This window comes from Crinia signifera, chromosome 1 (genome assembly GCF_055691185.1).
Source record: "Crinia signifera chromosome 1, ASM5569118v1, whole genome shotgun sequence".
Lineage (NCBI taxonomy): Eukaryota > Metazoa > Chordata > Amphibia > Anura > Myobatrachidae > Crinia > Crinia signifera.
In genome coordinates this window covers 61523476-61538829 of record NC_139217.1, presented here as the reverse complement: position 1 = coordinate 61538829, position 15354 = coordinate 61523476, and the positions used below count along the sequence as shown (strand labels likewise).

General features: G+C 45.3%; 1 protein-coding gene across 1 annotated transcript in view; it reads left to right on the top strand.

Moving 5' to 3' along the window:
- Positions 1-5371: 5371 nt before the first annotated feature.
- Positions 5372-15354, top strand: part of KLF3 (KLF transcription factor 3) — a 47126-nt gene continuing 37143 nt past the window's right edge. The window contains exon 1 of the mRNA XM_083158461.1: positions 5372-5539. The gene's annotated coding sequence lies outside the window, so the exon portion shown is untranslated. The remainder of the gene's footprint in view (positions 5540-15354) is intronic.

Here is a 15354-nt window from a genome sequence, read left to right as displayed (position 1 = left end):
TGTGCTGCTTATACACATCTGTCTCTGTCACTCCAGCAGCTCACTGTCCATGTCCCTCAGCAGCTCCATGCCCTGCGTCCTTCCAGCAGCTTCCCCACCTCTGAGACCCCCCAGCCCCCTCTCACTCAGTCTTCAGTAAGCACAGAGCTTGCTCCTCTTAGTGGCGCTTCTTCACTTCAGCGGCGGTGATGGCATGACATCACATACACCGTGCCAGAAGAAGCCGCTAGGACAGGCTTTTCTGTTGAAAATACTGTTCAGGGCTGTGGTAGAGGTGGAACTCAGTTCCCCCTACCATAAGAGGTGGTAGAACTCAGTTCCCCCTCACTTTAACCCCTTGTCCTGATGGAGACGATAGGCAGGTAGGGCAGAGAGTAGCAACAGGCACTAGAAAAGTCAGAGGTCTTCCCAAAGAACTGCACGGCTCAAAAGACTCTTTGTACTGACCCAGATCAGCCTAGGCAGATCACCTAAGTACCCTAAGGGCAACTGCCATTGGCTGACTAGGCAGAGAGGCATGGAAAACTCAAAACCGCCTAGTGCTGTCAATCCCTCTTCTGCTGGCCTCGGCATCCCCTGCTGCCGTACAGACCCGCTGACCCCGTCGACCCCCGCCTGTTGCTGGGAACCCGTGGAACACATGACAGCCGGCGGCGGGCACAGACAGGTGAGCAGCTTGCCCGCCGTGGCCCACCGCGGCTGCATGTGACAGATACATAAAAAAAACAACTACTGTGGAGTTGCAGAATGCTCTATCTGAGTGATGTATTTGTGGAGTGATATGTAGGAGAAAGAAAGTCAGAACAAATGTGCCCATTGAAATAAATTAGGGAACAAGGGAGTGTGAAAAAAAATGGTCGATTCCAGGAAAGTGTAAAATGATGGAATGTAGAATGAGGAGGGGGCCTAACTGTATTATTATGCAACCAATGGCCTTATCTGTACTTAGCAAGGCCACATGTATTATTACACCTCTGGTTTAATCATTAACTTATAGCAGGAAAATGGCACAACATAAGGATGTAAAACAGAATACATTAAGGTAGGCATGAGGAACCTTTGGCCCTCCAGCTGTTGTTGAACTGCACATCCCAGCATGACCTGCAACAGATTTAGCATGGCCAAATAGCAAAACTGTAGCAGGCATGCTGGGATGTGTAGTTCAACAACAGCTGGAGAGCCAAAGGTTCCCCATGCCTGCATTAAGGCAATGAAATTTGTTCACTGATTCAGTGGCGTAGCAACACCACCACAGTCCAATCGGTGGCACATGATCTATTTAAATCATACTTGCTTACTTTGATTTTCCCCTTTGAGGAGACTCATGCTAGAGGTCCTACTGGACCTCTAGCATCTGTTAGGTAAGTGCAGTAAGTATAGCGTTACCCGGAAGTGCCAGATTCCAGGAAAGCTGGCATGCTTGCTAGCATGAAACCCCTAGCAACGAGCATGAAACCCCTGGCAACAAGCAAGAAACCCCTGGCAACATGCAAGAAACCCAGGGCAATGGTCAGGTAAAAAATTATATTTAAAGTATGTGTGTGTGTGTGCAGGGGGTGAAAAATGTATAGTTCCGCCATCTGATGTCTGCAGAATCACAGTGTATGGGTGCCATTGCAGGCTGAGTGCACTACCAGTAAGTGTAACTGGACACATTGGGATAATGGACACTGGCAGTGAGGGGGTTAATAGGCCAGTGACAGGAGTATGTCAGTCTGTCAGCGATGTACAGTATAGTATGAAGACTTGCAGTGCCGGCGTACAGAGCACCTCCCTTCCTTCCCTTTCAGACCTGGGTGTTACTGCATCTTGTTTTTGTTGCTTTTTTTTTTTTAAGGTGGAGTGATTCTGGGCAGCTGTGCCAGATGCACACCTCTCCCTCCCAGAAACCCCAAAACAAGAATGTGGTCCCTCCCATGCCTCCTCATTGCTGTGGTTACCTTGTCTCTGTCTCCATCAGACTGCTGAGGCAGGGTGAGAGGTACTGGAACCAGGCTCTGTCTTCTGAAATATCAAAGAGACATGTCAAAGGTAGTGACCACAGTTCTGCTTACACATCACCGGGCAGATTCCCATTTACATGTGGAATATTCACCTGGACTAATAAGTTATTCCATTTGTTTGTTTAGCGATAGTTATACAATTTGGAGTGCATCAGTGATCACCATATAATATAATACAGAGGAATGCGACAGACATTTAATACAGAGCACATCACTCGCCACCGTTTAATACAAGAGGTGTGACTGTCATATAATAATCAGTAGTCGCCATATAATACACAGAAAGGGGGCCCACTGTCTAATACTGTGCGCCCCAGTGACTGGCATATTGCCATTTTTAATTTTTTGGTGAAAGCCACAAATGATAAGCAGATTTAACAAATGCAGATAGAAATTTTTTCCCATAAAATACCCCATAGAAATTGATTGGTTGCTATAGGCGATACTTGTACATTGTAGAAGGTTTGATACAGCTGCCTCTGTCTATTAGGCAAGCTATCAACCCTCCAGCTCACACCACATTGTGCGGTGAGGAGCCAGTTAGCACATACTGTATGAATACATGCAGGGATGTATGTAACACAGGGACGTGCAGTCAGGGGTGGCAGTGCTTCCCCTGTCATTCTGTTTAAAATAATACCAAAAATATACAGATGACACTTATTATGTGTCATAAGTATTTTCTTTGTATTATTTTTGCAGTTTGCAGTATTTAAAATAGTTTGGGAGGCACTGATAAGCGTGCCTCCCACTAACAACTGCATGCGGATGAAGCGGGGGAGGGGGTTGGGGCAGTGGGCTAAAAAAAAACATTAAAAATAATATGAAAAGCGGCACTTCTAGAAGTGCCTAATTGACAGGGGCTGATGTGATTGGAAAGCAGATCCAGCTGCTGTCCAATCACGGCAGCCCCTGTCATTAATTCTTTTGGCAATGCCGCTGTGGCTAACACCTCCCCTCCTCCCCCTGTGACGTGTCCCCCGGCTCCTCTGTCACCTCCTGCTGGTTCAGGTTCCCTGTCCCCGTGTGCCAGCTCCTCTCTCCCCTGCCTGGTAAGTGTACGGACGGAGGGAGGAGGGGCAGGCGGTTGTTGGCGGTGGCTGTTGGGAGGGGGGTGTCGGTGGTGGCCAGGAGCGGAGGGGCGTGGCGCAGTGGTGGCTTTGATGGTGCCTCTCTGTTCACAGCCACCACCCCACGTCACTGATTTAAGATAGGCTGGCTGCAGGTCCCCAGAGATTGGCAGTGCTGTGCGCCCCTGCAGCACCTCGGACTCCGCTTTTGACACACCTCTCCTAACCCCGCCCCTGGCTCCCATTGGCTATTAATTACAGGCATCTGGCGACGAAGAAAAAGAGTGGAGCCGAATGCAGCGTCCCAGGTTCAGCGGTGGATGCAAGACATGCAACACTTCCAATCCCCGCCAGCACATATGTTAAGGGGTGTACACACGGTGCAATTTACTTTCTATTCAATCCCAATCGAATCGGGCTCAAAACACACGGCACACATTAGATTTCGACTATATAGTACAGATCTGTACTATATAGTCTTGCCTGCACAGTCTATTTTTCTATTCAATGTTGATGCTGCGTGGCCGCGCATCGAGATCAAATTGAATAGAAAAATAGATTAAATCGAACGGTGTGTTATATATACCTCGGAATGTATGCTCATATGTGCTAACGGCCACGGCACAATATTGCACTCTCTGGGCAGGATGTGCTAAAAAGGAAATGTGGCCAAAATATCCCAAACTACAGATCTTTGCAATTTTAATTGCATTTCTCGGAACATGCCAGATTTATGAATGTCAGTACCATATATACTCGAGTATAAGCCTACTTTTTTAGAACATTTTTTATGCTGAAAAAGCCTCCCTCGGCTCGAGTGATGGTCTCACTTGAGTCAATAAGTTTTCCCAGTTTTTTTTGTTGTAAAATTAGGTGCCTCGGCTTATATTCGGGTCGACTTATACTCGAGTATATACGGGTATATACCCTCCTGCCCTCTGTGAGACAGCCTGGCTCACCCCTAGCTTTAAATTCTACATTTGCCCCTGATGAGAGAGAGAGAGAGAGAGAGAGAGAGAGAGAGAGAGAGAGAGGGCGCAATATGGGATATAGAGGCAGATGTGTTAAGCCTGGGGAAGAGATAAACTGTAGCTAAGTTGGAGATAAAGTGAAAGGAGATAAAGCACCAGCCAATTTAACTACAAAGTGTCATTTTAAAACACAGCTGATTGGCTGGTGCTTTTTCTCCTTTCACTTTATCTTCACTTTATCTCCAGTTTATCTCTTCCCCAGGCTTAATACATCTGCCCCATAGATAGAATGACAGAGAGGGAGGGAGAGAGAGCATTACTAGATAGAAAGAGATAGATAGATCAATAAGATAGATAGATAGATAGATAGATAGATAGATAGATAGATAGATAGATAGATAGATAGATAGATAGATAGATAGATAGATAGATTGATTAGACAGACAGACAGACAGATCAATACATGAAAAATAGATTAGATAGATAGATAGATAGATAGATAGATAGATAGATAGATAGATAGATAGATAGATAGATAGATAGATTAGATAGATATGAGTGGTTTCTAGGTCGGTTATTTGTAGAATAAACAGTGGGAAATTGTCTCTCAGTGAATAGACATAAGTAGGATATGACATGTGACTGTAATGTTAGTGTGTAGGTTGCAGATAGCCCTGCTCCTGTATCTCTGCTGCCAGAGGAAGTGTGTGTCATGTATGTATCCCAGGACGGAGCATGTGAGCAGAGGTGGCAGGAGCACAGCACAAACAGTGCCAAGAACACAAGTTACTTTACAAACGTAAAACCATTGTCTGTCTGTAGTTACCGTGTATAGGACTTTTCCACATAGACGAGTATTGAAAACAAATTACTTGGCCTAGTGATGTCATATACGCTATTTCTATGACATCATGAGATGAAGTTACAGTACTGCCATATAATAAGCTGTAAACATATATTGCTGTATACATTGAAGTACTGGGGATCCTCTATTGCCTGCACATGCAGCATAATAATAAAGTCATAAGTTAGAATAGGTGGAGCAGGTAAGCTGCTGTGGGACTACAAATTCCAGCAAGCATACATTGCACATACAGTGAGGCTGAGACAGGGATATGAGTGTGAGGGAGTCATAGCTGCCTGTGTGACAGGAGGGGGAGGAGGAGGACGACGACTCTGTAAATATATATTTATGAAAGTGTAAATGTTGACTGGTCCAAGCCTCCACCCGAATGCAGCCTCCACCCAATGGGCCGGCCCTGCCCTGCCCCACCCTGCCTGCCCTGTGCCTGCCCTGTGCCGCTGCTGCTGCTGCTGCTGCTGCATCCCTCCCTCCTGCATTCCCATCCCCAGCCCAGAGGCTGCTGCAGCTACACACCGGCAGCGCACTGCTCATGCGAGGCACAGCTGCGAGCGCCCGGACTACCAGCCTCCTCCTCACTGGCACCAGCACCGGGGGCACTCACCACCGGGGCCCCTCCCGCCTGCTCTCACAGTAAGTGGGCTATTACTGTACATCTAGTAACTCCGGTGCAAACCGCACTTTAATCCGCACAGCCATCAAACCCGCACTTTCACTCATATCACTGCAACTTTGTGCCCGCAATGTCACCCGCACAGCAACATCACAGGTGCAAAGCGCTGTTCTTATGGCTGTGAAAACTTTGGGGAGCTGCTGGATGAAGGAGACACCGGTTCCCTGGCAGGGATAAGGAGCTGGCACTGATCAGCTGGCTGTGGGGGGCAGGATGCCCGGGACACACTACACTCGCTGTCAGAAGGTGCCCAGATCGCTCTGCTGGCTGCCACACATGGGTCTCTGTGCCCGCCGGGAGGGAGGGGAGGGTGTTCTGCTGGAACATAAGGGTTGATTGATCGGGGCTTTACCTTGGCACTAATGTATATGGAAATGTCACCAATAGTGCCAGCTATGTACCCCGAATTCATGTACTGCCTTAACCAATAACCAATCATCATAGGTGGCTGTCATGTATGCCCCCCCCCCCCCCCACACACACATATATATATATATATATATATATATATATATATATATATATATGTGCACTGTATAGCTGCATTACCTTTATATGTATGGATTTTATTAATGACTAGCAACTGGAATTCAGCACAGCTACTTCCTGCCTTCTTATTGTATATTGTAGTCTAATATTATATTTAGTGACTGTATGTATGATATAATGTTTGGTGGTCTTTCTAGCTTTTTTGTAACATGTCACTGATTGTATATGATTGCTAGGCGTTAGCACCCCAGTTCTTGACTCCTGCCTTACTACTTACAGTACCTGTACCTATTTGGAGATTAACAGATTATAATCTTTTACCTCTGGGAAATATCCAGGACACGTTTTAGGTGATTTCGCTGTTTTACACATGGTTTGGATTCTTGTGTATTTTTTTCTTTGCTGCTTGTTAACGCTACTCCTGAACAATGATATTCCACAATCGCTGTTTTATAAATAGCTACTTTACATATTGCACAAGGACATTCCATGTGTTTACACCTACGGATCTATAACTGGAAAAAAAACAAAACATTCAGTCACAGAAAAGGTGTTGATATCAGCAAGCTCTAACCATGCGTGTGTATTTATGTATGAATATGTGTGTGTGTGTGTGTGTGTGTGTGTGTGTGTGTGTGTGTGTGATTGTGTGTGTGTGTGTGTTTTTGTGGCATGAAATATTGGTTTTATTTTTTTATGTCATTTAAAGCGTTCCTGATTGTTGAAGGAATAGAAGGCTGCTGCTTGTTTCCTTCTGTGGTGTTCTAAGATTTATCTCTCTACTTTTAGTTCTTGGTGAGACTCAGCTGGATGACAGCGCTGCCCCCTGACGCAGCTAATGCTGCCCATTCTGGGGCTAATAGTAGTTGAGCCCTGGGTGTGCTCAATACTAATCCCTTAGCCATCCGACAACCCTGGAGGTGTCTCTGTGATGTTGTAATGACTATATAAAGAAGACTTTGCCCTCAGCCTGCCCTTCACTCTTTCATACCCAGGACAGTGGTGAGAACAGATGTTGCCACAATTCTGCCCCTAGTGCGTCTGACCGGTATACACCGCACAAAACCAGCATACTGTACCAATAAATACTCAGCTATAATGGGTAAATGGTGAATTTCATTTTTCCTTAATAAAAAATTAGCAAATTCATTTTTAGGGCATAGAAAATCAAAAACATTGAGCCCTCGATTCTGCCCGTGTAGCTGGTACCACACAGTTATTTACTTCCCAGTGTTTCATGGTTCAGTTACCCTCCGTGTCCTGCAGTTACCCAATGTTTACTCAGCCAAGAGCAAATCATTGCTCTGCAACCAGGGAACATAGTCCAGATCAACGCGAATTAATGTTTTTGTGTTTCCTTCCCAGCACCTGGGCTTGTTCATGTGTGATCAGCAGGCAAGGCCACACAGTGCTGCCCATCAGCTAACTGGCTGTGGCCACTTACAACATCCGTTATAGCATACATCCCTGCATTAATTACTGTTGTCTCTTCTAAGGCTTGACAAGTCCCTATCACTATAGTGACTGGAAATGAGTCCTGGCTGCTGGAGAAAGTTCTCTGTCACCAGAGGTGGGATTTAGATGACAGGCACCTCGCCACTCTTCCATGAGCATCAAGCATTTAGATTATACTGAAAGTGCGTTCACTGCTACAGCTACTTCAGTGGCAAGGGGCACTTAGGCAGGACTCTCGGGTAACATTATAACCTATAGGAAGAATTTGCAGGTCTGGCCATGATTGTACTAATGTCCACTAGGTTCCCATTCTCCTAATTCCCTGAGGTACACTTTTTGGGGGGGGTTCTTTTTTTTTTTTTTGTGGTGTGTATTTTCTTCTGCTGTGGACGTGTGTTCAGATTTGTTCATTGCACTTTTGTGTTTTGGGGGACACAGATTGGTACAGTATATGTGTTTATTGCAGTGTTTGTAATAAGCTCTTTTGGGACTCAGTGCCGGATGTATCAAGCTTCAAAAAGTGATAAAATGGAGAGTGATAAACAACCAACCAATCAGCTCCTGCCTGAAATTTTTCAAACACACTCTGTGATATGGCAGACAGGAGCTGATTGGCTGGCGGTTTATCACTCTCCATTTGATCACTTTGTGAAGCTTGGTACATCTGACCCAGAGCCTGGTCTGGAGGTACAGACCTGTATAGTTGGTGTTGTGAGGGACATGTGATTATTTTAGGGGGGTACACACAGTGTACATGTTCTCAAATTGATTGTGACGTCAATCTACTTGATGTATCGCCAAAACTGTCTCTTAGTAACTTACAAATCATTGTGTCCTAATACTATATATATATAAAATATACATCAAAGCTATTCTAAATCATGTTTGTTGGTGTATACATACTGCGTTATGGCCTCTATCGTATAACTATCATTATATATATATATATATATATATATATATATATATATATATATATATATATATATATAATTATTTATTTTTTCAAAAATATTTAGCTATGTCTGGATTAGGTGTATAACATGGAAGGAATTATGTCACGTTGAAAAATGTATGTGGATGAGGCTTTTTTTTTTTTATAACCCGCCTATTTGTTTCATGTGTTGGCGTGATCTAGTCGTTAGTCACATTGTATGTTTGTCTATACAATTTCATGCAGAAATAGCACAAACACCTTTGGTGTATTTGTAAATGGGGCTGGTCCTGCCTATAAAGCTGTTGTTTTTATTCACACCCCTAGAACAAACACCTCCACCCGCTCCTGCTGTATAGAGTATCTGCAGCTGCTCATGAATATTGGTCAGCGGGAGCTGACTAGAGCCTATCTCTCTGTACTTTCTCTGCTCTGCAGCCAGAGTTGTTTCCTTTCCTTTGTTTCAAGGCTGGAGTTTGCGTCATACATTCCAAGTGGCATATGTGTGCTCTTTTCCTGTTTTAGGCTGCGTTCAGATCATGGGTCCTGACCAAACCCCTGTCACTGCCCTAGCAACTCCCAGACCCCACCTAGGGTGTGAACACCCCTGATCACGGATGCTTAACCCTTTGTCCTTAACCAATGAGAACCTGTCACAATAGGGAGGTACCCTAAATATCCTGTACTGCTGAAATACATCTTCATAATTTGAGATTAAATCTGAAATTTGTTTATTTATTTTTAACCAATTTGCAGCAAGTTTGCATGTGCGATGTCCATTGTATACTTCCCAATACTTTATAATAGCTTCTATGAACATTTTGCTGCACAGATAAAATCTAGATCAGCGGTTCTCAAACTGTGGGTCCTCACCCCAAAGTGGGTCCCGACCTTCTCAGCATGGGGTCGCAACTCCCTGTTGCTGACCATCAGGCTGATGACTTTTCTAATCTCAGTCAGTGATTCAAGGAGTCTGAAAACTCATTGTCTGTAATTTTAGACTCCTTCCATCATTTGGTGCCTCCACAATGCTGCCATGTATGTGCTGCCTGCTGACTGCACGTGTGATGTGAGGGCCTTCTGCAGTAACTTGATGGGGTCCTGTCATTATTTTTATTGTCTGATGGGGTCCCACAGCAAAATAGTTTGAGGAACCCTGATCTAGATGATAAGAAGAGCATCTAATGTGCTGTTTGTCAACAGTAAAACCATTGGGATAAACATTTATGAAACAAGGATTTGCTCTTCTTGCTTCACACTGATGCTTCAAACCGCTGGTCTAGATTTTGTCCGAAGTCCGTGTCCATTGGAACAGTTGAGAGTGATGAATTAGTGGTCCATTTATCAATAATAGGTGTAATCTGTATCACCACTTATCACCACAACATAGATGCTAGTGCACCGAGATTTCCCGTTTCCCAAACCTCTTCAAAAAAACCTTGTTCATTTGAAAAGATACATTCTAGTCTACTTCATTGGGAGGCTATGGCGGTGGAAGTAAGCAGTGGTAATTCGATGAGCGTCAGAGAAATACACGTTAGGTAGAGCTTCTGGGCTGGTCGCAAGATCTACAGTAGGTGCACCCGATGTTGCACTTGGCATGCTAGAAGTTGCTTAACGTTGCTGTTCCTAGGCCTTTGTGCACAAAATGATTTATTATTTATTTACCGTTTCTTAAATAGCGCAGCAGATTCCGTTGCGCTTTACAATAGTAGACGGTGATAAAACAAAATAGGGGCCTTGGCTGGAAGTTATTGACTATCTCCCCCCCCCCACATGGGCTACATTTCCACAGAAGTTTTAACTAGCCATCTCAGACTGGCAGAGAAATACCCAGATACTCGTTATCAGTTAGAGTGTTTATCATTTACCACTACCGATCGATTACAACACTCCCTTCACCAGTCTCTGCCAAAACATTTGATACTTCAATACTTCAGCCAAAGACTGGATTATTATCTGCGGCTCTATATAAACGTCATGCCTTTTTCTTTAATATCACAAACTCCGTATAAGAAAACTTTGATTGCGGTTCGACCGCTTATAATCTCTGTAAACCCCGACATCAAAGAATACACATGCGCATGTACTGTGGAATTGGTTTAGACATCTGATTTTTATTTTGAAATAATGTTTGCTTGGCATGAAATGTATTGATAAAAAGTTAATCTGTCTTTTCTGTTAGCCATTGTAGTGCAGGGTGTGATATGCTTATGCTGAGGTAGGCTTGCTATAAAATCCCTTTATTCCAGAACACCTATGATTTACACAGGTTCTGCGGCTGATTAAAACCTGGTGCAGGCTTGAATTTAGCCAGCCACAGAACCTGTGTAAATCATAGGTGTCCCAGATTAAAGGGATATTATGGCAACACATACAGTATGCAGAGGGAATGCATGAAGTAACGGAAAGTAACTAGTGATCGTTGTGCTCTGTTTTAATATTTTGCTTGTGTCGACCTTTGGTCTATGTTGACCTTCACCGATCCTACGAGCAAGCTGAATTTGTGACCGTTTTTCAGGTTTGCCTGCAGAACAGCTTTTTGGCCTGTATGGGTCTCCATCCAAACGCTGTCCTAAAAATGTTGGAGGAACTTTATTCATTGGCGAGTTTGCACTTTTTAACAGATCTGTAGCTGAATAGGTTAATATTGAGCAATGCTTATTACACCAATATTTCAGTCATTTCCAAAAATATCACCTTGGAGATGGCCCTTTCCCTGTCTACATCCTCCCATTGTATAAAGCAAGGTCCTACCAGTTAACTACAACCCGGGACCTGTGCCAATCGCCTTTATTACAGTTTGTCTCTCCCTGCACTGACCTGTGTGTCAGCAATACCCCTTTCACAACCTACTTCGGGCCAGGTCAACCCAGGTCATGATTCAGTGTAAAAGGGTCTCCGTAAAAAAACCTAGATCGAGTGAATGGAACGACTCTGGTTACGGGAGAGTGTTGACTGGTAAGCCGGGTCATCCGACCTGCATCCCATTAACACTGTATGGAGAGCTGGCTCAATGTTGCGTTCCCAGATTGTCACCTCCAAGCACCGGCAGAGGAGAAACCCCGCAATAACCCAGTATGAAAGGCTATGTATGAAGTCAACACATCTGTCTGAGTCGTCCTAAAAACTGCTTATTGCATTTCCAAATGAGCTTCATCATGAAGATACAACAACATCAGCAAAGATCATAGCAAATAATAGAAGTGAGTATTCAATTATTATTGAAGATGAGCAATCAGGGAAGAAGACTGTGACCCCCCCCCCCCCCCCCCTCATGGCCTGGCCGACACCACCTACAAATGGCCACAGCCTGCCGGATACTGCAACTGTAATCACAGGACTCATTCTGCACATGCAGATCATCCCCCATTGAATTAGTATGTAAACCATTGGCTGCATCAATTATAATCTGAATCAGGGCACTAAATCCTATTAAAAATCTTTGGAACCACTTGAAAACTGCTGCCTGCTCTATCCTGATTGGTTCCCTTCTGCTGCCAAGTTTCACAAGCAGGGATGTGTTCATTAATGGTTTCCTGGTGGAATTCATTGATGGTGCACTAGTCAGTGGCCATCCATTGGGGAATAATGGGTGTGATTACCAGCAAGTTGTTAGACAGTCATTAGGTCGACTTGCATTTAGGTCGACATGTGTCTAGGTCGACATGCAGGAAGGTCAACATGACATGTCGACAGGGTCATACGGTAAACAGGGTCATTAGGTCGACATGGGTTAGGTCGACATTCAAAGGGTCGACATGGTTTTTTTTTACTGTTTTTCAGTTTTACTGTGACCCCCAGACCTGAAAGGGTTAAACCCGACGCTTCTCCAAGATGTAACCCTGCAGCACTGTGGGAGAGGAAAGAGGAAAAGGTAACTGTAACTGAGCAGGAAGGGAACAATCCTGCCTGGATTCCTCAGGAAGTGTCTCACACTCCCTGCTGCTCAGGCTCCACACTTGTTTTCCTAACCAGGGCGAGGCTCCTCCAGAGCTGCCCCTTCTCCCCCCTCCCCACTGGAGTAGACTGTGATGCTGAGGGGTGGACATGGGGAAGTGTGTCGGTGTGAGAAAAGGGGAAGAGTATAGATGTAAGAAAGCTGACTCTTGCTGTATGTCATGCCTCCAGCAGCGGTATAAATGTGTTCTCTGGCAGATGAGGCAAACTCCACTCACGTCAAAATATTTTAACTTTTTGCTATTTTGCAATTTTATTCTAAATAGGCCTTCGCTTTAAATCTGGAAGATGCTTACAAAGGGGAATCTAAGCCCAGGGAGAAAGAGGATCCTTATCTTGAAGAGAGTTACTAAAATTAAATGTCCCCTTTGCTTTATTGAGCGGAATATTTAGAATAGAGGAATAATCGCACCTAAAGATAATACAATGACTGGGATTTATCAAACGGAAAGGAAATCTCCTGAAATCCTTTATCCATCTGCCAAAGCTGTATGTAAGATTTAGCTCACGCCAAGTGATTTCACATAAAGATTTCCCTACAATGGCCCGTGTTCGAATGCTGCCGGCAAAGGGGTTAAACAACGGGGATCACCCAAAACAAGTGACCCTCGCCGTTTACCCCCGCACCGGCCGCTCACCCTATTCTACGTTCCGGTGGAATCCTCGTTGTCAGAGGACGGCGAGGATTCCCCAAACGGCTAGGCTCGCGGCTAATGCAGGGAGCCCGCCGCATTTAGCCGCGAGTCTCACTGTTTTAGCGACCATACACGCCGTTTCCCTGTTACTGAAGAAACCTAGCGAGGGGGAAACGGTGTGTGCAGGGGGTCAGTTGAATACTGACCGTGCGAGCTGTGACAGTCAGCAGTCAGAACTGCTGACTGTCACAGCTCGCAAAAAGCATTGCATATACCCCTTTGTGTATGATGCATCTGCACCTTTTCCGTCTCACCGTCTGTGTTTTAAGCTGCGCGCATTTTACGTTCTGTGAGACCTCATCTGTATCAGATCGTGATAAATCTTGCACCTGGTCAGGATAGATAAATGCACTTTTCACCATTGCAAGAGCAGATTGTATCTCAATGAGTCCCGCTTAAACTTGTATTTGCAGATCTGAGTGCACTGAGTTTGCACATTAACATTAGTGTTCTTGCACCATATTCCAATTTTGCACCCTAACTCGGCCAACAGTCATCACTTAAAGTGGGACCAACGTGTTTAAAATCGCACTGACCAGATAAGAGCTGGATTCACACTGCATCGCACTAACATTGCTCGTACTCACAGCACTGTGAGTACGAACAATGTTAGTTAATAGAATAAAATAGATCAAATCAAACAGATTCATTAGTATATTAATGTGCTTGTGTTGGTGCATGATAGTGGGATGCAGTTTAAATCCCGGCGGTCGGGATCCCGGCGTTCAGAATCCCGACCGCCGAAATCCCGACAGTTTCTCCCTCCGTGGGTGTCCACGACACCCCTGGAGGGAGAATAAATTAGCGTGCCGAGCGTAGCGAGGCACCGGGCCCGCTGCATGGTGAGCGCAGCGAGCCCGCAAGGGGGGGGCGATCCACGTCCCCCCCTTGTCGGGATTTCGGCGGTCGGGATTCCGGCGTCGGGATTTTGAACGCCGGGATCCCGACCGCCGGGATTTCATACTGAATCCATGATAGTGAACCATATAAAGCCGGCATGTCCAAACTATGGCCCTCCAGCTGTTGTGAAACTACAATTCCCATCATGAGTGATCAAGGACGCTATCAGTGCTGCGAAGGCCATGGGGAGACGGAGGCCACTGAGGACGTCTGTGGCCCTCCCTCCCGACAGCCGGGGAACATCTGTATTTTCTGGGACACTCCCCCCAACAGGCTGCCCGCTGTCAATCAAACAGTGCACGGCCTGCGAGCACAGGCGTTCGGAGCCTGTGCAAGCACAGAGGGCTCCCGCATGGGCACAGCTGGCACAGCAGACCATGTGCATGTGCGGTCTTCCGATTATCAGCTGGGCTGCGGATCCAAAAGGGTCTGAACCGGCCACTGAATCAGGCCCATTGAGCGCACACACTGAGCGATGTAGGCGATATGTCGGACCGATCCGCCCAATCAGACAGCATATCGGTCAGTCTGTATGCAGCTTTCAAATTTTGGCTTTAATGTGTGACTGCTGCTCCTGCAAATATATCTGGAATGGACACACCTGCTATTGCACATGTCATTTCCTTTTAACTGTGCTTTGTACTTTGCGGGAGAATTCTCTAATCACAGGTAGTTTCATGCTGGATTTTTTTTTTCAAAGATAAAAAAGAATTGTGTAATGTTTTGTGTGTGTGTGTCTGTGTGTGTGTGTGGTGATGGGTGTTAAATATTAACCAGTTCTACAGAAGCATCAGGTCATGCTGGCTAACTGATAGTGGATGAGAGAACCTTCACTTGCTGCGCTGGCTTCTTCATTTGTTCTTTTTTTTTGCATTCCTAATAAAATCTAATGCACCTCTACTCAGTTTATAGACAAGTTGTGTGGACGTGGGGGAGGGAGCTGCACAATATAGAATCTTCTGAAACTAAAAACTTTTCTTTCTCCCGTCTGGTATACATTACAGTTCCTATGGCATTGGAAACACGCTTGGCCTACAGTCCTACATTAGGTGCAGAGTTTATGTAATAACAAATGCTCAATGGCATTGTGCAGTAGGGAGACACTGCTGGCAGGGTTGCACTGTGGTTAGCGTAGCCACTGTGGTTGGCGTATCCTTCTTGAGGGTCATGAGTTGGCATCTGTCCCAGGGTACTCTCAATGTCAGCCTTCTATGTTCTTCCTTGTTCATGAGGAACTGATGGGACCCTGGTCTGTCTGAGGGACTGATGGGACCCTGGTGTGTCTGAGGAATTGATGGGACCCTGGTGTGTCTGAGGGACTGATGGGACCCTGGTATGAGGG